This window comes from Epinephelus moara, chromosome 21, assembly GCF_006386435.1.
Source record: "Epinephelus moara isolate mb chromosome 21, YSFRI_EMoa_1.0, whole genome shotgun sequence".
Lineage (NCBI taxonomy): Eukaryota > Metazoa > Chordata > Actinopteri > Perciformes > Serranidae > Epinephelus > Epinephelus moara.
The window spans coordinates 30,664,541-30,690,085 of NC_065526.1; the positions used below are offsets into that span (position 1 = coordinate 30,664,541).

Below are 25,545 nucleotides of genomic sequence, written 5' to 3' on the forward strand. Positions count from 1 at the left end.
AACCTGCACAATAGCCCTCGGCTTGTTAAGTCCTCCCCCCGAAAAACAAGAAAAACTAAAGCAGTGAGTAGCGTGTTGCAGCTTTCCTGGCTAGAAGGGAGTCTATTGTGTTGTAAAAAGGAAAAAAAAAAAAAGGCTCACAAAACCTGTGAAACAGAATAAGAAAATGGTGTGAATGAGCAGCTCTCCCACCATTCACTTCCCTCTTCATGCAGGCAAGAAAAAGAAATGTTATTATGTGTCACAACAAGAAAGAAGCAAAGAGAATTCTTGCGCTTTTTGTTTCCTCAGAATTTGGATAGAGGAGGAGGAGAGAAAACAAATTAAATGCTTTTTCTTTCTCTTGTTCTTTGTGAATTTAATTGTTGCTCCCACCTCTCTCTCTCTCTCTCTCTCTCTCTCTCTCTCTCTCTCTCTCTCTCTCTCTCTCTCTCATCTCTTCAGCTGTTTTGTCTGTTGCTTTCAGACGTCTTCCTTCCCCTTTAACATCTATTTTTCCCCTCTGTCTTTTCAAATCGTCTCTTTCTCCTTTTTTTCCGTCTTTCTGCTCCTTTTTTCAGTTAATGGCTGTATACCTGTGGCTATTAGTTTTGCTCTTCTGGCATTATGAGATGACATAAGGCCATTACAAGCTCAGTGTGAGTTTTAACTTCATTTGCCTGCCAGGAGATATTCGTTCAAAATTATGTATCCCTTTAAAACACCTTCAATTTCCCCTACAAGTACATTAAGATCATCAAACCTTAGAAGTCCCTCTTTTCATTTGTTATTTCATTACATGAATACTTTTACTTCAATGTTCTTTTCTTACCTTTCTTTTATTTCAATTTTCAAGTTTGCACTTCTGTTTTCCTCATAGAGCCTGACCCAAATGTGTGTTTTGAGGACACTTTGATATGTGGATGTAAAAACAGACTCAATAACAATTTATCAGCTAATGTCCCTTTCCCACACAAAACCTCTATCATCACAAGAAACCCACCTTTCTTGTAATTTAATTTACTGAGGCAAAATATTTTAGTAACTATAAGAGATGAAAAAAACTTGATGTTATATGTAAATTTTACTGATAATTGCATGTGTATGAAATCATAACCAGTGTTGGGAGGATTGCGTTTAAAACATATGCAACTACAGACTACTGAAGACATGCACTAAAATGTAATTTGTAACATATCTAATTAGATTACTCAAACTAACATATTCTAAATACTTTGGATACTTTTAGTAGTTTTTTTTGGTCTTATATTTCCATACTAAAAACGCATGGCAGTGTACCTGGCTGTGCATTTTTCTAAAAATCTGTTTATGGGAAGAGTTTTACCCCATCTCCTTACATCAAGGAAGTGTCTCTCTCTGTCCACACTGAATCTGTTAAATTCTATTACATCATGTAAACAAATCACAATCAAATGGAGATGTAACCACTTGAAAGATGAGCAAGTACTTTCCATCCTTCTACGTTTGTACCCTTTACACTGAAAACACGTTACACATTCTGATATTTACTGGAAATGACATACAATATAGCCGACAGGAGCAATGGTCATTTACCAGAAACTTTAAGCTCCCTGGAGAATTTCCTCCAGCCAGATGCTGCCTTACTTGGGTTTTTGCAGTTAAGTAAGGAGATATCGTATTAGTAATTTTGTCACTTCAACCTCACGAATCAGCCTGTCATTGTCCAGTGCCAAGCTTTCAAAGCAACCGACAGGAATAAATATCAACAGGGCATCCTACAAAAGTTCAGCTAAAAACAGCAGCGCTGCGTCGATCACGGTTAGTAAGGACATTTCCGTAGAAAACAATGCGATGAAACTGAGCCTCGCTCATGTTGCATTTAGTTAGGACACAGTGTTAGAGCACAAGAACAAATAAAGTAAAACCTTCAAGTAATCTATTTTTAAAGACAGCAACTGTTTTCGGAAGACCACCAATTCAAACTGTAACAGACTGGTTTCTCATATTTTGTATTTTAAATATGCAACTAAGTTACTTGTATTCTGTTAGTCCCCAACCCTGATTATAACTGAAAACACAAATACAGCAAAAATATGTTTACCTGTAAGAAGGTCCAGAGGCTGACTGTCAGTGCATCTGTCACATTGATGAATAAATATTATCAGCCAAATATATAGAGAAACTATTTGGTTAATGACATGACCCTAAACCAGTAGACTAGAGACTTGAGACTTGGATTAGAGTCAGGCCTGAGACTTGACTTGGACTTTGCTGCGGTGTAACTTGATATCTTAGAGACTGGAACTTGGCACGAGACTTAAAAACCAAAATCAAGTTTCAGGTTTGGTAAAATCTTGAAGGTTGTGATGCAGAACAGCCATCGCTCCACCCGGCTTGGTCTCGGCAAGGTGTTGGAAACATTAATAAGTCCAAACAGGTAGAAAAAGATTTTTGCAAACTTACATCTATGTAGTGTTTTACTTTATTGTTGAGCTTTAGTACCCTGGAAATCCAGAGTTCTCCGAAGAGCATAATTTGAATTTGCTCAACGAGTCACTCTGGCAATCAGTAATGATGCTCATTACCTATGCCCATGAAACCGAGCTGCACCAATCACATTGGTGTATCTGATATAGGCGGGCGAGAGGTGAGCTAAACAAATGACGACAGCGCTGCGATGACGAAGTCCGGAATCAGTCAGTAAACATTGCAAGATGGCTACGGATGAACACCAGTTGTTTGAAACGGCTTTGGCCGCTACAATGACCGAGTTAGACTTGGCTTTTTCTCTAAAAGAGGAACAGAAGACGGCGCTCGAGTCTTTCCTTTGCAAGAAGGACGTTTTTGCTGTTTTGCCGACCGGATACGGCAAGAGTCTAATCTACCAGGATACGTCACCACGTGTATTGTTCTGATTGGTCTTAGTGTTATCCAATTGCATGCAGTGATATTTACAAATGCATGCTTGGTGCCGCCCTGGGTCATTTTCATTACTCATGGCCAGACCCTAAATCTTTCTAGATTTGGGTCTGGATTTCCAGGCTAGAGCTTTAGGTCAGTGTGTGGAAATATTTTTCTACCAGTTCAAAATCTTGAAGGTTAAAAGAAAACAATAGGGCTGTATCAATAATATATCAATATTATATCATTATTGGAATATTAAACTACCTAGACATTGTCTTGTATTTTACATATCATAATAATAAGTGTTGCCTTGTCCTGGTTTTATAGGCTGCATTACAGCAAATTGACGTCATTTTCTAAACTTACCAGACTGTTCTAGGTGTTCAATTATTTGCCTTTACTCACTTTGTCTTTGTATCCACGTAACTGGTTATTATTTATCACTAATTTCATTGTGACCAGTAGTCAACCCTACAATATTATCGCAATATCAGTATCGAGGTATTTAGTCAACACTATTTTGATATTTGATTTCCTCTATATCACCCAGCCATATAAGACAATGTCAAACAGACTGTGCATATGACCCTGAATATTTATTTGGTCTTTAGATTTAAGGTACTTCGTTTTAATTATGTAGACAACTCTATTAACTTAGTTTTGAAAGGAGACTCCACTTGAAAAGATATTTCACTTAACTGAGTGTAGTTTAAAAATCAGTCACATGTCTCTCAAAGTATTATAATCTGTCATCACAATGTCTGATGATCTGACCAGTGTTTGGTCAGAGGTCATTCAGCCAACTGCTGGCAGCCACGCTGTCATCAGCTGTGGGGCACCGTGCCAGGCTGGCACGCTGACAAGCTGACTGGCAAGTAAACTGGGACCAACACACACAAACACACACACACACACGCGCACACACACACACACACACACACACATGTCAGATTTTGGCAGGGGCTGACAGAGCTCTGGTGGGCAACCTTCATGAGCTCAAAGGCTACAGGACGACTATCAAAGAGCAGCGTGGGGCTTTAAGATCGGCTCAGTTTCTTTTTAAAAATGCCACAGACATGTGGGGCTGTGATTCCCCTCACACAGCCCTCTCCAACAGTTTCTTTTCCCTCTTTATCTTTTTTCATCCCGACAACAAAACACCACCACCTAGCTGTTTGTGGAGTCCGTTTATGTGTGTGTGTGTGTGTGTGTGTGTGTGTGTGTGTGTGTGTGTGTGTGTTTGTTTGTTTGTGCAAAGAGGATGAATGTAATCGCCTTTTGCTGTTCTAAAGGGAGTGGGTATAAAACACCAGATTGACAGATGTTAGCTGGATTATCTCGCTGGCGCTTTGAACACAATCCAACACCATTTTCTACGTGTGTGTTTTTGTGTGTGTGTTTGTGCGCGTCTGTGTGACAGGTGCCAAGGAGATTGATATTGCAGCGACTCTGGAGCACCTGCGGGACCAGAGGCCGGGAATGGTTCAGACCAAGGTAACACACACACACACACACACAGACACACACACCTCAATCTGTTTGTTGATGTGGAAAACTTGTGTTTTGTGGCAAGTAGACTGTAGATGATACACTGCAAAAACAAAAACCTATTTTAACGATCTAACATTTACATTTTAAAGACCCCACTGGGAGTGATTCATTAATTTACACACAATGGGTAAGAGATTTTCACACATCATTTACCACAGAGCAAAAGGTGCTGGTAACTACAAGATGAATGGATTGTGTAGTCAGAAGAATAAGTCAGAAATATTTGTGGTTGTGACTGCGCGATCTCTGTCACTGACATGACATTTCACTCAGTGCCTCATTAAACATAAAACAAGCAGTTAAACAAAGTAGATTCAGCATGATAACTAGAGACCGTCTTGCAATATGATCACATCAGCTGCTATACAGCGACTTGTGACTTGTGAATACACACACACAGACGCACAAGGTGAAAACACTACTAACCTCACTGTGGCAGCTGGTAATAAGTGAGCTTTAGAGATGTTGGTGGGCATATTTTTTAACTTTGAGGAGAGGGTTCATCCCAATATCCCTCCTTGGCTCCTCTATCCTCAATCACTTGTCCCTGAAATCAGTCGTGACTCGCCATCATGTAGGAGGTCCCAATTATTTAAATGCACACCACACACAACACACCCCCCTGATTGGATATCAGTTATTGATTGGACAGCGCAGCGCTGCAGTTGATTGGACTGATCTAATACATCACAATATCACTGGAGTTTCATACAGAGTGAAGACAGATAAGAGATTAAACTCAAGTGTATCACTCCCAAGTTTTGTATTTCATTTGTTTTCTAATTCACCATCTAGCCTAGTTAAAGACTTTTCTCGTCACGGTCTGTTATTTCCTTCATCAACTTTTATTGTCAATACAGTTAAATGTAGAGAGAGCCTGTCTGTCAGCAAGAAACACTTTTATATCAGTGATTGTCATCTCCATTCAGTCACACGTGAGGCTGATCATTCCTCAGCATTGGGTTGATGAGTTACAGAATTTCAGTTTTCCCTGAAACATTTGCTCTAATAAATCATTTCCAGTGTTCAAAAGAACCATAGTCATATTTTTGATTATTAAATAATGAATTCACAATCTGAATATCAATACATTTATTTATACATTATAAAAGTTTCTAGAGCTGTTAATGGAGCCTATAAAGCCTCCTAATAGCTGATCCACCAGTGATCAGCTGCTGCCATCATCAGAAATGGGCATCGCTTCATGTGACGCCTCAGGGGACGTTTCATTTCTCTAAAGGCATATTTCCTCATTTCCTCTCTCCTCGCACCCCTCCCCTGTGTCTTACGAGGGCGGAGCGAAGACGCAAGGTAGAGACACAAGTGAGGCAAACGTGGATGCAAGATCAGGTCTTGAGGTGAACCCAGAGCTAACCCTGACTAGCTGATGCCACTGCTTCCAGTGTTTATGCTAAGCTAAGAAGAAATTCGGGAAGAAATTCTTTGTAAAATAGGTCAGCGTGACTCTATTTACTCATTAGCTGTGGGTATTCTCTGGCCACAGTTTTCTAAAAGTTAAGCTATTCCCAACTTTTAGTTTGGCTGCACTTTGCCACAGAATCACACGGCCCCAGCTCGGAGCAGCAGCTGCAACTTTCCCCCGACATTGCACGGCAGCTCGTCACAGGCCGCACTTTACATCTCCTTGATGTGTTTTCATGAGAGTTGTATCGATCTTCTCATCTAACTCTCATTAAGTGTGACATCATCGTGTTATGAACAATAAGTACAGCGCTTCTCTCATACACTGTTTACTGATCAATACTTTTTTATTACCCATGTTCACCTGTGACATGACATCATTTTTGCTGTTACAAGTGGGCCAGATTTACTGCACTAAAGGGTAGTGGCTGTACCTTACAGTGGTGTATTGTAGCAAATGCAGTGTAATCTGACAAACGTTCATTTAGAGCAGCATACACATTTCTGTCTGAGCTAAAGATATTTCTGCACCGTCAAGAGTTTGGAAAGAAAGTTAGTTTGAGGTATCATCTCCACAAAGCTTCAAATGCCATCTTGTCATTCTTGAATCTGATATTTAGTCATGGACAGCTGCTGGGGTCCAACCTGCGACCTCCACCTCCCAGTGCGGCCTCTCTAACAATGAATCACACCCCTATTAAAACTTCATTTTATCTGAAAGTCTAGCTTTGACTGGTACTCTTTGTGCCCCGTCGTGAGATAGGTTGGATTTACGATTTTTTTTTAGGACTCATTCCTCCACATCAGGCAAGATCAATCGATTTCTGAAAAGTAATTGAACAGGGATTATAGTCAGGTCTGCGCAGATCACAGAGGAATATGTATAGAATTCAAATGGGTGGTGATAATCTGTGCTAAAACCTGCTCCCAGGGTAGCACTATCAGAAGTTCTGAGGCAGCCGCCTTAGTTTTATGAACTGAATAAAAAAGAATAAGTACTTGAAATGGAAATAGAGTTCCATGGAGTTTTTTCCTCATATCATTTTCTAACTGTTTGAAAAGTGAATAATAGAGGTCACAAAAGTTAAACACAAATTTTAGCTAATTTTAAACATTTAAAGTTTTAATTCCTTTGTTGGTTTGATACTCCCCAATATGGACCTTTTAAAGGTGACCCGTGATGTATAATTTATTCCACAGACACTGTAAATCACACCTCTGCACAGCCTCAGAGCTTTCCCTAAAACAGCCAGAGTCATTCCTCGTCACATTGTACGCAGGGTGACGCCAGGCCAGCTCTGGAAACTTCAATTACCAGCTGATCTGTGAACATAATTAGAAAGGAAAGCCAGGATGTGTGTAAAACATTGCTGGTATCGATCCAGGCTTTATTAAACCATGTATCCTGAGCAAGCGGCTGTCACGGCGCTCTGGCTGAGTTCCTCACACATTGATTCCCCTCATGGTCAGGAGTCCCAGCCTCAGCACTCGGATTTCATTTCAGATTTCTATGAGGGAAGATGTTGTTTGGGCCGTTTATCTTCCTCCTCCTGTGATGATACAGTAAACTAAACTTGAAGCAAGTGTACGTCCTCTAATTATGATATATATCAAAATAAAGTGGCAAGTTGCTACGTTTGCCACGGGGGCATTTTAATGCAGTAATTACTTAAAATTACATTAATGACTGATAATTCTGTAGCAGCACCTTTACCAAAGAAACACTGTTCATTGCTGCCTGATCTTTTTTTTCCCACCATAAACTGAAATATACTAGACATTGAATTATTTTTAAACATGCAGAGGAGGATTGGATAGTTTCTTTTCCAGCCCAGGATAGGGTCTGCAGCTTTAATGTCAGGTAGCAACGATAACAACCAATTGAAGGATTAGGAAAGCGAGTATCTTGTGGAACCTGTTTTAGAAATAAATGGCTGAGAGGTGCAGGCAGATTAATGTTTTTGCACTGAGATTTTTTAGCAACTCAGAGCATGGAACATGGACAGCTAATATGACACTGTTCAAGGAGATCTTTAGGCCCTGCTTGCACCTGATCCATCATGAGTGATTGGATCACAAGTGGACAGCCCTAAATACAGGTGTGAGGGCAGTGACTGCGAGATCAACGAGATCTGATCGCTCAGACCATATTTGGAAGTGGTCTTGGCCTCATACGGCCACATTCTTGGAGCAGCAGGTGCTACACACCTTCTCACACTGAGTCACACGTCTAAAAATAAATCTGACCTCATGTTGTGTCAATCACGTTTGCACACTGAGATCGAAACTTTCGGCCGTCATTGAAATTTTCAGAACAGGTTTGATTGTCTATGTTTTCCGCATCCGTCAGATAGGTAACTCCAGTAGAGACAAGCAAAGAAGGAAATGTTTCTTTTCATTTTGTCACGTATTGTGAATTTTCACACAAATACAATAATAAAACACATCGGAATCAGTATTCAAGGTTTCTGTGTGTGTGACCGACGGATTAAAAAACGCATTTTTTTTAAAAAAAAAAAAAAAAAAAAAAAACGACTTAGTGCACTAAGGCCTTGACATGTCCTGGGCCGGATTGATGGTCCGCCTATTCAGCTCGCGTCCTTGCATAGGCATAAGTACAAACTCATTTGTGTGCCAACAGTGTTATTTTAAAGTGCCAAGGAACAACAAAAAAGGTCATAAAAGAAGTTTTATTTTGCCTTCACGCCAAGGTCTTTGAAAACTACTTCTTCCAGTTAAAAAGAGCAATGCATTTGGCTTATGCAAACAGAAATGATGTATGTGTTTATTTGCATATAGAGAGGGGAAGCGAGATCTAATCACAAAATGGTCACTTGAGACTCATATGTAGACGCACTCTAATGCCAGGTGTGAACAGACTTAGAGATGTCCACTTGTTATCGGATCACCTGAGACAAATGTTAATACCAGGTGTAAACAGGGCCTCAGTTGAGCTGAAACTATAAAAGTGTGGGGAGCTACAGTAGGATTTTGTAGGACTTTGTTACCCAGCCAAAACTTCTTGCAGGTGCACCAAGTTCATCATCTTGCCGAAGGGCTCTTTGGCAGTATTTATCACTGATATCAAACTTATGACGAATGCATTCTGCTTTCCAGAGTTTTGTTCCCACCTGTATCAGTACATTTCACCTTCTTATTCTCTCTTTTTTCCCTTTCTTTTCTTCCTGCAGGATCAATTTGAGTTTGCATTGACGGCCGTTGCGGAGGAGGTGAACGCCATTCTGAAAGCTCTTCCACAGTAGAAAGGAGCGCCTCCTTCTGATGAACCTCCTTCCTTATCTTCACCTCCTCTCTTGTCTCATTGAGAGGACGGTCCCTATTATTACATCCTTATTTGTCCTCCTCCTGTCTCCTCAGTTTGCTTCCTTGTTCCAATCTCCTTCTTTCATTCTCCCCCTCTGACTTTTTTGTTTTGTGCTTTCTCGTTTCATTTCATCTTTTCCCAACTTATCATCCCTGTTTTTCCGGTGTCCTTTTCTTTCGTCTGTCCAGTTCATACATGTCATTTCCTAAATGTCCTTCTTTCCATTCTCTTTATTGTTGTGTCCTTTCTGTCTTCAGAAAAAAAAGCAGATGTCCCTTCCTTCCCTCATTGTGTCCATTCTCCTCTTGTGTTTCCTTAAACATCCTCTTCTTTCCACTAATGCCCCCTCCCTTCCTTTCCTCCCATCTCCTCCTCTCCTTGCATCTTAGTAAACATTGTGCCAGGAAAACGTTGAACCAGTCCTGTACATAGATAGATCTTCCTTCTATTGTAATGATCCATGCAGCCTGTTTTCCAAAGTGTCATTTAAACACATTTTCATAGATTGATAAAAAAAAATGCTTCTCTATGTTCTGTTAAGAGTATATTTATCATCATTTCTGTTTGGATGTTATGAGTTTGTGTGGGATGTTGATCATCATGTCTGTATCACAAAATTGTATTTGTGTCTGATTTTTAGAGCCATGCTTTTTGATATGTTGTCATGCAGTACGCTAGAGTGTCACAGTTTAACTCATCTTTCATCTCCCATTGAGGATTTTTTCCCCAATAACAGTAAGTGATGAAAAACTGCCAATAGGGTGTTGTTTCCAGCATTTGTGGCATTTAAAATCTGCAATTTTCCACTTATTGTGAGAAATACAAAAACGACGCTGGTGCTGGATGTGAGGTGAAAGAACATGGATATATTTTTCTCAATGTGTAATTCTCATTATCCTAGTAGAAGCAATATTGTGTTTCTTCAACCTGAATCGCTATCTCTCGTGGACAACCAATATTGTGGCTTGTCAGTGAAGTTACACTCATGTCTGCCTTAATAAAAAAACAGTAGATGGACTCTTAAAATGCGTCCAGCCACGTTGAAGCTATAGGCTAGTGTGTAACGCTTCATTTTAAAATGGCCTTATTCCAGGGGATTAACCTGTGGATTAAAGGTTTGCCGTGCTGTTACTTAGTGAAAATCCCTCTGATAAGCACTGGAGAATATGCAGTCTTTAATAATCTGGTCCAGGACGTTATTTATTGTGAGAAGTTTGTGACAGTCTTTGAATCAGCTCAACAGCAGTCATCTTGTGTACTTTAAAAGTAAACTAATAATCAATTTGAACACTGAAATGATGCCGTTATAAAATCAAGTGTTTCTGACTAGTGCTTTTATGATAAAAGAGGTTAGTCTTGCTTCTGAATAGCAGTTCTTCTATGTAGCATTAATGGATGATTTGTACATGTACAGTAGCTGAACCTGTATTCCATTGAAAACTAGTTTGCAGTTCCACTTGTCAGCTGGTTTTCCCAAAAGCATCTTGGGACTAACTGGTTTTTGTTCCGTTGTAAATGAAAAGAGCAGCATTAAAGGTCCAGACCTTTTCTGCATTTGCATGTTTAAGCTAGTTTACTTCAAACTGCTTGTGCTTTACATCGCTGCTAACCAAATGATGTTCCTGTGTCTCACCTTTTTGAACATATTGTGTTTTAAAATATATTCTAAGCGCCCAAACCTTCCCATTCATTTCCGTCAAGGATAAAAATTAATTAGTGGTCCCACCCTAGTTACCGTTTGCCAGTTCTGTTTAGCTAGCTGCTGCTTCAAGAAGCCGACAGCAAGGACCACGTGTGATAGAAGGATATATTCACAATGGTAACTTTTAGGGAGAAGGCAAAATTATGCCTTTAAGCTTCTTTATTGATACAAGAAAAATAAAGAGGAGTCAAACCTGTCTGTCATTAGGCTAGCTCTTTTTGATGTGGCGATAACGTTAGCTAGCTAGTTAGCCAGCATTCTGCTAACGTTAGCTAACTTAAGATGTGACAATGAACAGTGTAGTGTTGCTATGGTGACTTTGACAGTCCTTCAACCTCATCTTTTAACCATCTTCAAAACTTGGTAAGTATGACAAGAAAGGGAAAAGTTGACGTTCTGCAGCGTTTAAGCTTGTTCAATACTTATTGGAGCACAGAGCAAAAATGGGCGGGACTTAGGAAGGGCTTATTATCGTTGGAAGATTATTCAAAGCAGACACTTAAAATTAGCGTTCACTTGCAACCACATTAGCACTTATATTGAAAGTTTTTGTTGAAGGTTTAAGGAGTCTGCTGTTTAATTATCATATTGTTTGGATATGAATGGAAAGAAATTGACAAACTAGATTAAAAGTCTAAAAGTCTGCGACATGCATTCATAGACTGTCAGCAGTAATTAGAAGCTTACTTGCTTTGTATTTAAAGGGAACAAAACACCAGTATGGTGTAAGTTGTTATTGCTACTACAGTCTGTATCCATTGGTGCTTTTTTTGTGCTTGGTTTATTTAAGATTCACACAGCACAATTAAAGGCCTCCATGGGCTTGTAAACAAAAGTCACATATTTTACAAGTAACCTGTTAATTGGACAGTTTGGGTAACCTGTCGAATACAAGTCGATGTAGGTTTTCTTGGCTTTCCAAGCATGAAGAACTCCCTGGGCTGTGGGGCAAAGAGATGGTTTTACCTGTGTGTGACTGTGTCTGAGGGCTGAGAGAAATAATACCACTCATAAACCCTTAGGTTTTGGATGAAGTTCTTGTTGATCGGGATTAAGTTAGAAGCTTGATCTACGAGAACAGAAAAGCTTGTTCAAGTAAACAAAACGCCACTAACATGCTTGGGGGTGATCACCAACACAGCCATTATCTAAAGATGCCTTTGGGAAACAGCTCATAGTTTGTGAAAAATCATCTTAATTTCACTAGTTTTAATTAGCGGACAGCAGTGTTGTGCATTAGTGTACTAAACAAGCATGTTTATTGAACTAAGATTGTTATATGGCACCCAGCATGCCAGTGCTGTGTCAAAGATTGTTTCCCTGTCAATGTGTGTTTGTGTTTCCCCCAACCTACATATGAACCAAACCTTTTATTTTACATAACCAAGAAGGGGGCGCCACTCATTTTAAGAAGCGGGTAACACTATTTTGATAACACAACACTGGCATGGCTATTGCACCTGGCAATTTGTGCAATACAGCTACTGATGCTGCTGAAGCCGAACAGTTTAAATGAACATATGAACATAAACTAGTTCATTTCAATCTTTGTGAACTCAACTTTGAACTCTTGTGAAGTGTGAACGTGCACAACACGGGCTGACACTAAATGAACAGGTTTAAAGATTCTATCCATCAATTACAATTGTTTTATTTTGTTTTATTTGAATCTCCAATGATATGACTTGCATACACTATGTTACTAGTGCATGGCTATTTATTCAGCAATTAAGTGTGCTGTACTTTCCTGTGGCCTCGAGACCATTTTAGCAAAACTCTTAAAGCAAACAACTTCATTCCACGCTATGTACTGCACGAGAACCTTAAAAGTGCAAAAGCCAAGGATTATCATCTCCAGACTGTGCAGATCATGGTTAAAGTGAGTTGAAAGGTGGTGCAGTGTCGATATGATGTAACACTGCAGCAAGCTGGTGTCATGTTGTTGGAATCGACTCCATTTTTCATCACAAAATTGAAACTTGCTGTAAGGAATGCTCCTTTTAACGGCTTGTTTAATGTAGAATCGGATCTTATTTTTTCTGCCTTTCTAAAGACACTGTCACGTATGTGTTAAAAATATGGAAACACATGAAACTGCATTGAGGGAATTGAAATGATCTGATTCTATCTGTCATTTTTAATGGGAGTAAAAACTAAACATGGGTTTTTGTTTTTGCAGGGAGGATGCTCAGTAGGTCACATTCCCCAATGCTCTACTGTCTTTCACACAATTCATCAAGTATCAATAGATGGCTGGTCTGTTGCATTAACACACTGTACATAAACAAAAAAAAGAAAAAAACAACAGAAGATATTTTTGTTCTATTGGTGTAAACAACTTGTGAATAAAGTCTCATTGTCGATGCAGTATTGTAATGCAATCCTGACTTGTTAGTTTTGTCTCCTTTTCCTGTCTTACCACTGTTGTTCATAAAAGTTGTGCTTGGGACGTAATTGTACACAATCATTTGTATCCATCTGGGTGGGCGGTGAAACACCTGTTTTATAGAGCACTGAACACCCGGCTGCATTTTAAATCAGACACTGTGTCGTTAGGTTAGGCGTGACACAAAGTGCCTTCCTGCAGTAGATGGTGTTTGCAGCTCGACATTCACCGGATCCTAATTTTATATTCGACACTAATCCAGTGAAGGTTTTCTGAAAACACCTACTCTTCTCTTTCAGCATCACTCTGCCTCTCATTCACAATTTCTTACTTAAAAGCTGTTTATGTGGAGGTGCCACATGAGACATGACGGCATAATGGTAGGCTACACAAAAAATATGGTTTGAAACACGGTTTGTGGAGTCACAATTTAAAGGAGCAGTGTTTGAGATTTTTGGGGATTTAGTGGCATCTAGTGGTGAGGATTGCAGATTGCAACCAGCTGAAACTTCTACCAGTTAGATTTCCTTCAGTGTTAATTATTCAGGAGGTTTTTAGCAGAGGCCATATTAGTGTTGGAGTGTTTTTCTCTAATGTTTGGCTTGTTGGACACCTCCGTTAGCCCAGCACCTGCTAATGTGTGCTAACCTTTTTTCTGATCCATAGGAGGTTTTTATCGTGAGCTGAGTTATCGGCAGAGGTGTCCTCCTCTCCAAAACAAACAGACCCAGTGATTTAGACCGTTAAAAACACACAATAAAGCAGTATCATATTACAAATGCTGTTTGGCTCGTCGGAGACAGGCTACTAGCCCAGTATCTGCTAATGTGTGCTCACCTTTTTTCTCTTACAACTTAACAAGATCCAGATATTTACAGGGTTTCATCAGCAGAGGTCTCTTCGTCCCCAAAACAAACGGACCCTGTAATTTAAACCGGTAAAAACACTGAATAAAGCAGTTTAATTAAAAAAAATAAGTGTTTTCTTCCTCCTCGTTGCAGAGGGGCCGCTAGTTACGGTGGCTGATGCAAAAACACAGTGTTTGGTTTGTAAAAACATGATGGTGCAACATGGCAGACACCATGAACAAGAACCCACTATGATGATATACATGGCTCATTCTAAAGTAACAAAAACACAACAACTCTAATTTTCAAGTAATTATACACTGAAGAAAACATTCTTCTTATATTATATTCCATTTCTGCTAATATACCCCCCTTTAATTCTAAACACTGAACCTTCAAGGAGCACGCAGCGGCCATAATTTCAGTTTACTAACAAAACTGTGCACTCTTTATTTCAAATTTAAGCTACTGGGGGGAAAAAAAGTCCCAGTAAGCTATTCAGCTAGCCAGTAAGCTAGCTAGCATGCACAATATCAAGTAGGGGAGAGCCGAGCTAGCCAGTAAGCTAGCTAGCATGCACAATATCAAGTAGGGGAGAGCCGCCTTGAATGTAACGCATCAAGGTTGTAACATCCACGTTTTCTCTTGATTGGTCAATGCGGTCATGACGTCATCACGTCAGCATGTGACGAGTACCGTAATACACGTGCCCAGGAAATTTCAAGTCTTCTCATCCATGCTGCAGGGAGATATCCACGGAGAAGCTGGTTTTCCATAAAGTAAGTAAAAATTCACTCCCACAGTATTTTTTGACTACAGATTTTTTATTTAATGTTACAGAGCTAAAATCCGCTTGGGTGTCTGTATGTATATGTTCGTCACTAGTTTGCATCATTTTAACACGTTATGATTGTTAGGTCCGTTCTGTAAACAACGCCAAAGCAGCCCAGTTGTAACACGTTACATTTGAGACGACGGCAGAAATTTGCAAGCGCAGCTCGAATAATTCTGCTCTTTGTTTGCTTTTTTGTTTGTTTTACAGAACGTCCCCACAAAGGACCAAAAAAGGGGCTTGATATCAGCTGATGTGCTAAAGGCAGCCTCAAATGAGGTGTTAAAAGGGGGGCTGTCTGTGCAAAGAGTAGGGATGCACCGAAATGAAAATTTGTGGCCGAAGCCGAAGCCGAATAATATTAAACGCTTGGCCGAATACCGAATATTGTTTAGTTTTTCATTAGTTTTTGCGGATGAACCCCCTCCAGATTAGTGTTGTCACAGTACCAAAATTGGGACCCACTGTACGATACCAGTGAAAATATCATGGTTCTGAGTAGTATCATGATACCACAGCGAAAATGAGGCAGATGTGCCTTTTGTCATTTATAAAAAGATAAATCACTTTTCTATAATACATCAATGATATTTCAATGNGCCACACTGCCGACATGTTACTCCGCGCGTCACGGCACGCTGTTTGATTGCGTTATCAAAACACGCCGCTATTATTCGGCCTTGCTTTTAACTTATTCCACCGAATACCGAATGTTTGTTTTTTTTTGCAATATTCGGCCGAATATATTCGGTTACCAAATATTCGGTGCATCCCTAGCAAAGAGTGGCCAAAGACTATAAAATGTGTATGGAGGAAATGTTCTGTTGTGTTGGTTTTGTTGTGTAAGTTGTAGGCTGATTTTTACTTTGTTCTGTGCCTCATAGCCTAGCAAATGTTTTAATGTGAACACATTTTTTTAATCTTTAATCTTTTTAATCTTTAATCTGACTCTTTCCCCTTGACTGCTGTAACACTGGAATTTCTCAATTGTGGGATCAATAAAGGTGTATCTTATCTTATCTTTTAATATTTCTGGATGCTGTGTTGGTGCATTTTGTTCTGTGTGGCATGTTCTTTACGCCACCGAGATCAGTTTTACCTTTAAATTGGTAGCCTATTGTTGCAGTTTTACCTTTTAAAAAATGCACTAGATGCTGAACTGCACATATTATGATGTTCTTTGCACTGAGATGTAGGCCTAGTCCTACCTTGAAATGTAATAGGCTGACCTATTTGGTTCTGTCTGTAGGCAAATGTTATTGTAGCCTATTTTGGGTGCACCTTGAATGCACTTATTTATGCAACTGACATTTTAAGTCAAGAGTTTTTGCAATTAAAAAAAAAAATACAAAAAGACTGTTTTTCTATAGCATAGACTGTAAAAAATAAGTGATTTGGGGTGTTGCTACATAATTTGACCCTGCAGGGGTCAGTGCAGGTATGAATGGGACTTGTCCAAAACTCATGCTCCATATTTGCCAATATTCTGTGTTCAGTCAGCTGTCATTCAGTTATATTCTAAATCAAATTAAGGTTGTATAACATTTTTACAACTCCATCAGTCAAAGTCGCTAACTTTGTAGGCATAATCAATGCATTTTCCTATCAAGGAATTCACACAAACGTTCCAACTGGTACATCCGGTAAATTTTAGTAATATACAATATTTTTGATACATTCTTTTCACATTCTTGGTATGAAAAGAATGCCTGAATGAAATATAATTGATTTGACCTGAAAACAATGAGTTTAATGCTACTTTTTAGCAGTGTTACAATTGTAACTCCTGCTGTTACAATTAAGACTCAAACGCGCTTCAGTTGTAACATCGGACAGTCTGCTTTCAGTTTTATTACTCAAGACCTGTTTTATCAATTGAAAAACTTTAAGTGGTTTATGATAGCAGACATGTGTTGGTGCTTTGCCTGAAAATATTACATATTATGTAGGTAAAACAATCTCTGAGTAATAGAGTGAAAAGTGAAAAACGTTACAATTGTGGCAGCTCTCCCCTACACCTGTGCTTTTCCTACTGTGACCAGTCAAAATGTCTGTCGTGAAAAAGGTCTTTTGCATGCCCTGCTGCATTCAGTAAACTTGGCTGGTCTTGCTCTCTTTGCTGCGAGCCATGTTAAACGGACAATCATGAGAGAAGGAATGTAAGGAAGCATTTTTGAAAAATCAATGATAAAGGAAGGGCTATAGCTGTCTTGGTAAAATAACAGTTGCTTCGCAAGGAAAGACTGGTGGCTCTTTAGTTGCTAGATGTCCCACTTTCTTCACCACGTAGATCGTTGTTTTTGTCTGGACATAAAGTTGACAGGAACTGTAACCTGCCATGATTTGAGCACTATTAGCAACCACAGCTGTGTTGTCATCTAATAGACATTTTTCACAGCAGACATTTCAATCTGTCATAGTAGGAATTCAAGCACAGGAGTTACTAATAACATTAACGATGGCTCCGTTCTGTTCACCTGTCTAAGTAAGCCATGAAAGTCAGCCAGCATGCACAAGAGCAAGACCTTGAAACCAAAGCAGGTGAATAAAATTAAATGTAATGACTTTGTTCTTTGTGGGTTGAGGATATCTGTTCAGCTCCATAACATCTTTCAAACAGGTTGATGATCTGTGGTCCTAATCACTGCTTTAAACCCACTGATGACAGCTTTTCTGTGGCCAGAATGAAGCATCTGTTTTATTTTTTACACACAGGCATGACATCAGCTTGACATTATTATTCAAAGAGTGTCTTTTTAGATAAAGCTGAGTGGATGAATAGCTCTTTAGAGTGCTTATTCAGGTGAAACAGCAGCTCTGGTATTGACTGAGGAGAAAACGCTTTCGGTACATAAGCTTGTGTTGCTGGCCAGCAGTGTTGACTTAGAGAGTAGGAAGTAGGGAAATCGATTGAGCGAGATGCTGCTATCTTCAATGATGAGTCATATGAGTAGATTTAGAGTGTCTAAGTGAGGTATTTTCACACCAAGTTGCACACAGATGCCACCTTCCACCCTTCTATATTCAAAACTGCAGTGGCAGAGATAAGGGTCATGGATGTGTAAAGAGAACTGGGTACAGCGTTGGAAGCGGGGCCCCGTTTATTCCTATGAGAGTTGCACAATGGCACATGAAGCCAAAAAAGCTTGATTTCCATTGTATGAATGTGCCTAGGCACTAGAGACTTTTGGTAGCTGAGTGGCTAACTTCAGGTTTTAGCCCTCTGCCAACTTTAATGGAGAAATGATTTAATTGTTGGCTCTTCCAGACTTTAGAAATGTTATAGGTTCAAGTGGATCTAATCACCAAGGTGAAAGTCATTTTACAGGGGTTTTGCAGGGGCTGTGACAATTGATTGACGTATCTGTCACCATGTAAGTCTATGGGTTCCACTTGGCATCAGGTGACAATCCCGAACATTGTAATTCCATATTTGGCCACTATGTAAAATTTGCTTCAAAACCTGGCGCTGTTCCTGGGGGCTGGGTGAGAATAGGTTAACATTTTTGCCAAAGAAACTGTGGCTTAATTTTTCAGTGGGAATTGAGTTGTAACAAGGGTTAGAGACTGTAGCCATGATGTAGCCATGCAGATAGTTATATTGTCTGAGGTCTTGAGATTTCCACCACTTAGACCTCAGCTACTATCAAGAGCATGTCCTCCCATTGGTAATGTCCAAGCAACTGTAGATAATCCAAAGACCTTCATTTAGATGTGTCCAGTCAGTGCAATTGGTGATTAACTTAGGACTTTATCAAATTATACCAGCCAGAAGAATCCCCTCTAGCGGCCCCTAGATGCTGCAGTGTTCATTACAGCCCAAATAGCATAGTGACAATTCTGTTTTCTTAGGGCCTTGGACTTAAAATGTGTAGTGTGTCCTGAGAGTGAAACCAAAGCAAAAGTCAATGGTTACTGAGATCATTAGGGTTCTTCCACTGGGGACCATGAATATCTACAGTACATTTCATGGAGTTATCTTGTTGTGGATAAAAATGTGGTCATGGTTAAAGCCACTAAATGACATGCTGCATCACTAATCTCTTCAGTCCATTAGTTATCCCCAGTGTGGCTCCACCTCTCTACATCACCTAACCTTCACATCCATTTGCACCTGCTCCCAATTCCCTAATGAGCGCCCTAGCATGTATACCTGCCCTTTGGTCTTTGTACAAGTTGTGCATTTGACATCACAGCCAGTTTTACTGAGCCGTTACACAAGTGATTACTTAATATTTGCAGTGTATTCAGGATCTCATAACAGCCTGAAGCAATTTTATTAACAGAAAAAAACCCATCTACGGCAGTTGAGGCATTGCTACTTAATTAATTAATGTACAATCATGTTTTTCAGTCCAAACCAATGTTGTTGGATTTCGGTCCTTGATGCAGGAAATTTGTAAAGTGGTCATTATTTTTTATTGCTGTAGTGTAATTTACCACAGCCGTTGAAGAGAAAAAAAAACATTACAGGGACACAGATTTGCAAAAAATAAAGTTTCAAGAATGAGGAAATCCGTGTTTATATTCTCTTTGACACGATGGCATATTTGAAATCGTACAATGGGGATTTTAACAGGTTTTTAGGGGCTTGGGAGGTCATGAAACTCATTCAGCAAATAAATGACTGCAAGAACTTTCAAAACAAGCGACAAAAGAAAAAAAAGAAACATAATTGCTTCGACACCATCAAACCAACCACCACCCCCACCACAGCAGCATTATGCTCTGAGACTCAGAGTAGTCTACTTTATTTTACATCTAAACAAGATGCCCGAGCATGCAGTTACAATATCAGTGTGGCTCTCAGTCCCCACACCGCTCTGAGTGAAATATTGTCAGTTATTCTCCTTCTAGCTATTGAGGTTCGCTGACAGTCAGCAGTCGTGTCTGTGAGCAGTTCAGAATCATCTGCTGTTATTTGTACAACCATGGAGTAGCTCTTCGCTGTGTCACTGCCGGGACTGCTAATGGGCCATTGTTATTCTTGCAGCGAGAAGAAATCCGAAAAGGCTGATTTCAGTTCACAGATGGATGCAGGAGGTTTGTTCAGAAACGAGACGTCTGCAGTTTCACAATGGTGGTTAAAATATTTTGTCCCCTTTCGTACATTAGTCTGCCAGGAGCGTACGCACACAGTTGGATATGCTGTGATTGCGATCAATAGAAGGCGTTGTAGACTGCATGACTCATCATCTCTGAAATGTTAACATTTTACTGTGAATGACAATCACACACACACACACATACACACACACACTCACACACACAAATACGCACACACACAGTCTGTTTTAACAGATTATCTGATTTTACTGAACACATAAAATAATACTCAGTCATAAAGACATAGCTGTAAAATCTCCCACCTGGAAGCTTCCAGCACAAGCTGTTGGGGTGTGTGTACCTGTCTAAAGGGCACACAGGGGCTCAACGGCTCCATTTACATGGAGAATTACGGCCGGGCTCCACCGGCTGCAAACGTAAGCGTCATGTCAGCGTAGCGTCGCGGCGTATTCATATGGACTCCACTGACTGCGTACGGAAGCGACACATAGAGAAGCCAGCGGGGTTGTTTACCGTTTGCTGAGCCGAGAGGCTGCATGAAATGTTAAAGCATTTTCCACCTAAGTTATTACATATTTGAGTTATCTACAAGTTTACTGTACTGTTTGTCATCTACTCGCTTTCAAATGTCCACCACGGACATTTACACAATGTCACGGATAAACATGGGTAAATGCATGAAAAAAAATCATCACATATCACCTCTGATAATGGTTTATTCATTTAAAAACACATTGTGCTCGTTTAGCACACTATTTCATGTAGTTTTTATCTGCTGGAGGGTGGTGTAGGGGAGCGTAGCGCTACAAAAATAGAAGAGCCGCCTAAAATAGAGAGTGGGGTAGACGGGGGTTGCTACGGGACTCACGCTGCAGACGTGTCACGCCACTGACGTGCCCGGTGGACCCCGGCCGTTATCTCCATCATATCATAAACTAGTCAAGATCTCACAATGGGTGATTATTTTGGTGGACCATTTTATTTGACATAATCCCTGAATCCCTGAAACAATGCAACTGAGCCTGCTCTGCTTGACGTATTTGGCTGAAATTGCCAACGAAACATTAAGGAAAGCCTAGATCTTGTTGTGTCCATGTATCACTGGCTTTGTGACCCAACAGAGGACTGTTTTTGTGACCAAAATGCAAAGCTTGCACAGCATTTAGAAAACATTCACTGATTTGAAGACACACAAAAACATCAATTTAACAAAATACTTTATACAGCATTTAGAAAAAGCACTGCAAGACGCTAACAACACAACAGGGGGCACTGAAAAGTGATGCACACAGCTGGGACACATTTGTTGTCGCCATGGTTTTGAGCTTATGTAGTTATTAAAGTCAGCTATTCATCAGTGGCGTCTGAAAATCACCAAAAATGTTCCGGCTTTTTAACGTTGTGTACCTGTGACTCAGTTATTATTGCAGATTGCAGATCTGCTAATAACCTAGCGTTAGCCTGTCAATTTTACAAAATAGATACAGTCATGTGTCAGGCGCCGTGCCGAGGGCGGAGTCAGCAAGGGAAAAAACTATCCTTTTCACCCAGCTTGCAAATGCAGGTAAAGCGTGTTTTTTTAAACTCACCTCAGAGACACTATTACATTTACTATACATAGATATGATTCATTAAATTTACCATAATATCCGTACCCTACTGGCATTAACACTATGATGTAATTGACTAGCATGTTTCAGTAAACAACTCACAACATTTTTACCAGGGGCTAACAATCTAACGCTGTTTGGATAAAGCGTTAGATCGTTTTTCTTTTACCAAAATTGCCATATCCTCCTGAGACCCAGACTTTCGTTAGGTATATATCTTTGATTTCTCCCAGCTATTTGGGATCAGTAGGACACAATAAGTACAAAAAACTAAACATTGTCAATGATAATAAAGTCCCAATGTCATAAAACGAGACAACAGTAAAGTCCCAGTGTCTTCAAACATGTGCTTAATGATTAACAGTGTCTTCGCTTGTTGGTCAGATTTGTTGCCATATCAAACTGCAAACATTTTTAATCTTAAATAAACAAGTTTCAACCATAAAATGCAATCAGGTTTTGGACCTTGTCCACTTTTGTGTCGGGATCAGCTGCAGACTGACTCGGCAGAGATGGCTGCCATCTTGTTTTTCATGTCTTAGTATATTGTGCTCTTACTACCACCAAATGGCACAAAAAAGGAGTCCAGGAATGAGGACAACAGGTCTAAGTTAAGAGGAATTAAGTAAAAGATCAAGTAAACCCAAAATGTGATGTCCTCATAAGAGGACACAGGGTCTCAGGAGGATAGCCATACCCACCAGACTCCATTTAAATAAAAGGTCATTTAAAAGCATATATAGAGCCAGCATAATGTCACATCTAACTGGGTGAATTAAGAATGTATTTTAACCAAACCAGAGTTGGTAATTGTTGAGTGGAAAGACAAACCAAGATGGTTTCTGTGTTTTAATTTGTTTCTGTCAACTTTCTATGACTATAAAAAAGAAAAAGAAAGTCATGATTTTACAGACGTCTCTTTTATAGTGTTGACCTATGGGGAAAATGCTTTTTTGGCAGCACAGGATATTTTCGCTGCAATATCGAGAGTAACCACTGGGACAAATTGGAAGCCCTGTTGAGCAGCGCTCCTGGGTGCCTGGTATGTCACCTCTTTGTAGTTGTGTGCACACCAGCACTACAGTGCGCGCTGTGGACGACAGCTGCAGCTAGATAAGTGAGGGAAAAAATATTCACATCACATTGAATGCCAAAGATTAAGCCTGTACTAAACAGGGTTATGATGACATAACATGTTCATTTTAGTCTGCTCTTCAAACTGTTTTTTCCCAGCCCATCTCTGGAGTTCAAGCCCTGCAGTGTTGGAAATAAATGCCCCTGAATTCCAGGTTTCTGCCTCCTCTCATGTCTAAACTGATGAGTGTGGCAATCAGGAGGATGGATCTTCAGAATGAAGGTGAATGAGGGCAGTTTAAATGATCTGAGACCAATTTCCAATGATATTTACAACACAATTAAGATCACAGAATGTGCAGGTGTATTCACATGGAACTGCAAAGGATCTGAACGATCATCACTTCAACCAGCATCTCAAAGAGACTTAAAGGGAATTATCAAAATGGAAAAAATAAATTCTTTAATTCAAATCACCCCACAGATCTTTTCTCATTACTGCCTCGTCCAATTGGATTACTAATGGCCACGCTGTGCAACTCGGCCCCATCTCCCCTGCCCGGTTCACCCGTTGTGAGGACACTTCTGGCATTTAGTTGATCATTTTCATCAGTGTCACACGTGTGGTGACCCCAATATCGCTCACCGTCACTCATCATTAGCACGTTTATAAGCACGCGTCCAATGGCGGCCCTCACGGGGAATTTAACCATTTGCATAGAAAAATTGCTTTCCTCCATGCTACGAGAAAGGACTGTTTTGCATAATTACAAATGATGTGCGGCTGCCGGACCAGACTGACATGTGCACGTGGGAGAATTAGTAGGAGAATGGGACTGTGATAGATATGATGTGTGTCGGTGGACATGAAGGACGATCACGTCTGAAAAAGCTTTGGTGTTGCAAGGTGGAGACTTTGATTTTATTTGTTGGGTATGTTTTCAGTGCAGGTTTTACAGAGATGAGGATTGTAATGGTTAAATGCCTTGTTAGAATTTCTCTTGTGTTTTGCTATAAATGTACTAACACGTCTTATTCAATTCACACTATAACCCCCCATACACCCCAGTGTGTGTGTGTGTGTGTGTGTGTGAGGGAGAGAGACATTCAGTATAAGATGTAGTTACAAAATAGGCACCAATCCAACATAAAATGTGACGTTAATGTTTTATTTACTGTTTTATTTATCTTAAATTTTATTTAAAGATTTAAAAACCTAAACAACTGCTGTTGTGAGCACCACATGGTCCTGCTGTTTACAGTCAGTCCTGTAATGTTTTCCCCACTGCTCGCAGTCAGCTAAGCTGCCTGTTGCACCAGACTGACCTCTGGTGGCGCCTGATTTGCATTACATGCAAAACATCCTTTTTACAGCCTCTCCAGTATGAGGTTAATGGATAGATTATTGTGTGTATTTTTGACAGTATCAAAAATCATATCTTCATGACTTCTGAATACCCTGGCATATCATAAGCCGCATATCATACCACGGTGTGTATGTGAGTGAATCAGAATCATTCTAAACTGACAGACACGTGCATTTCCCCCATGAATGACCATTATAAAAGAGATGTCTGTTAAACTATTGACAAGACACCCGACTGCAAACAAGGTCAATTATGACTCTTTGTACCACAAATAGTTTTTCCGTTGAGGTTTTATGTTTGTAAAACTTTCCTCAAGTCCAAAAATACCATTGAAAAATCTGTGACGTCTGTGAGGCGTCATGATAACGCCAGGGCCACACCGCCCACGGAAGCGCCGCGAATAGCCTCGAAGCGCCGAGAAGTGAAGCCAGTTTCCTTTCGGCACCCATGTTAACCGATTGTATCATCCACACCAGCCGCGCCGCGCAGCTCCACCGCCGGCCCTGCAGCGATCATTTCGGCGTCTGGTCTATTTTCTGTGCAAGCCGTGAGCGAATGTGTCAAGCCGGGCAGTTACCCATGATGGAAAAACAACAGCTGGGAGCAGAATCGCTTGTCGACCGGCGCGGAGGAATGCGCGTCTGATGTGAACGGAGGTGCTCCGGCTCGCGCGAGAATTTCCGTGCGCTGTGCTTCGCAGGCAGTGTGGCCCTGGCGTAATGCAGTGGTTGGCATGGTCGCCTCACAGCAAAAGGCGACAATGCAGGGTGCTGTGCAGAGTTTGCATGTTCACCCCGTGTCAGCGTGGGTTCTTTCCAGGTACTCCGGCTTCCTCCCACAGTCCAAAGACCTGCAGGTTAGGTTATTTGGTGACTCTAAATGGCCCAAAGGTGTGAATGTGGGTGTGAAAGGTTGTCTGTCTCTATGTGTCAGCCCTGCAATAGTGTGGCGAGCTGTCCAGGGTGTACCCCGCCTCCCGCCCAATGTCAGCTGGGATAGGCTCCAGCGCCCCCCGCGATCCTTAACAGGATAAACATTTACGGAAAATGAATGAATGAATGAACAGATATTTATTATATAACATGTCATTATATATTATACAGTCCAGCTCTCTACTCAACACACAGACATGAGTATCGACAGAAAGCATAGTAACCAAAATGTTACTTTTTTCCTTTACGCAGATTTTTACATTGGTAAGTTTACTTTTACTTGAGTGTCCCTGAGGCATGCGTCAGAATGTAAGAACAGAGGTTTGGGAAACTATCTGACTTCCTGAGTCAGAACTTATTTCTAGAAGGAAGTGGGAAATCCCACGTTCTGATTAATAACCAAGTGCAGGGCAACGCCTGAGAACTTAGGGCTGTAAGGTGAATTCCTTTGATCAAGGCAGTTAATGAGGTGTTTTCTTGTTCACTCTCTGCAGCCTCAGATTTCCAGTCCTGAATTATAACCAGCACCTCTCTCAGTAAAAACATCTCTACTGCCTTGGTGTT

General features: G+C 40.4%; 1 protein-coding gene across 2 annotated transcripts in view; it reads left to right on the forward strand.

Annotated features, from left to right (window-relative positions):
- LOC126382840 (receptor-type tyrosine-protein phosphatase N2-like) overlaps positions 1-13,229 on the forward strand; it is a 298,552-nt gene extending 285,323 nt beyond the window's left edge. For both annotated transcript variants that reach the window (XM_050032933.1, XM_050032934.1), the window contains 2 exons: positions 4,286-4,359; positions 9,030-13,229. The gene's annotated coding sequence lies outside the window, so the exon portion shown is untranslated. The remainder of the gene's footprint in view (positions 1-4,285; positions 4,360-9,029) is intronic.
- Positions 13,230-25,545: the final 12,316 nt, after the last annotated feature.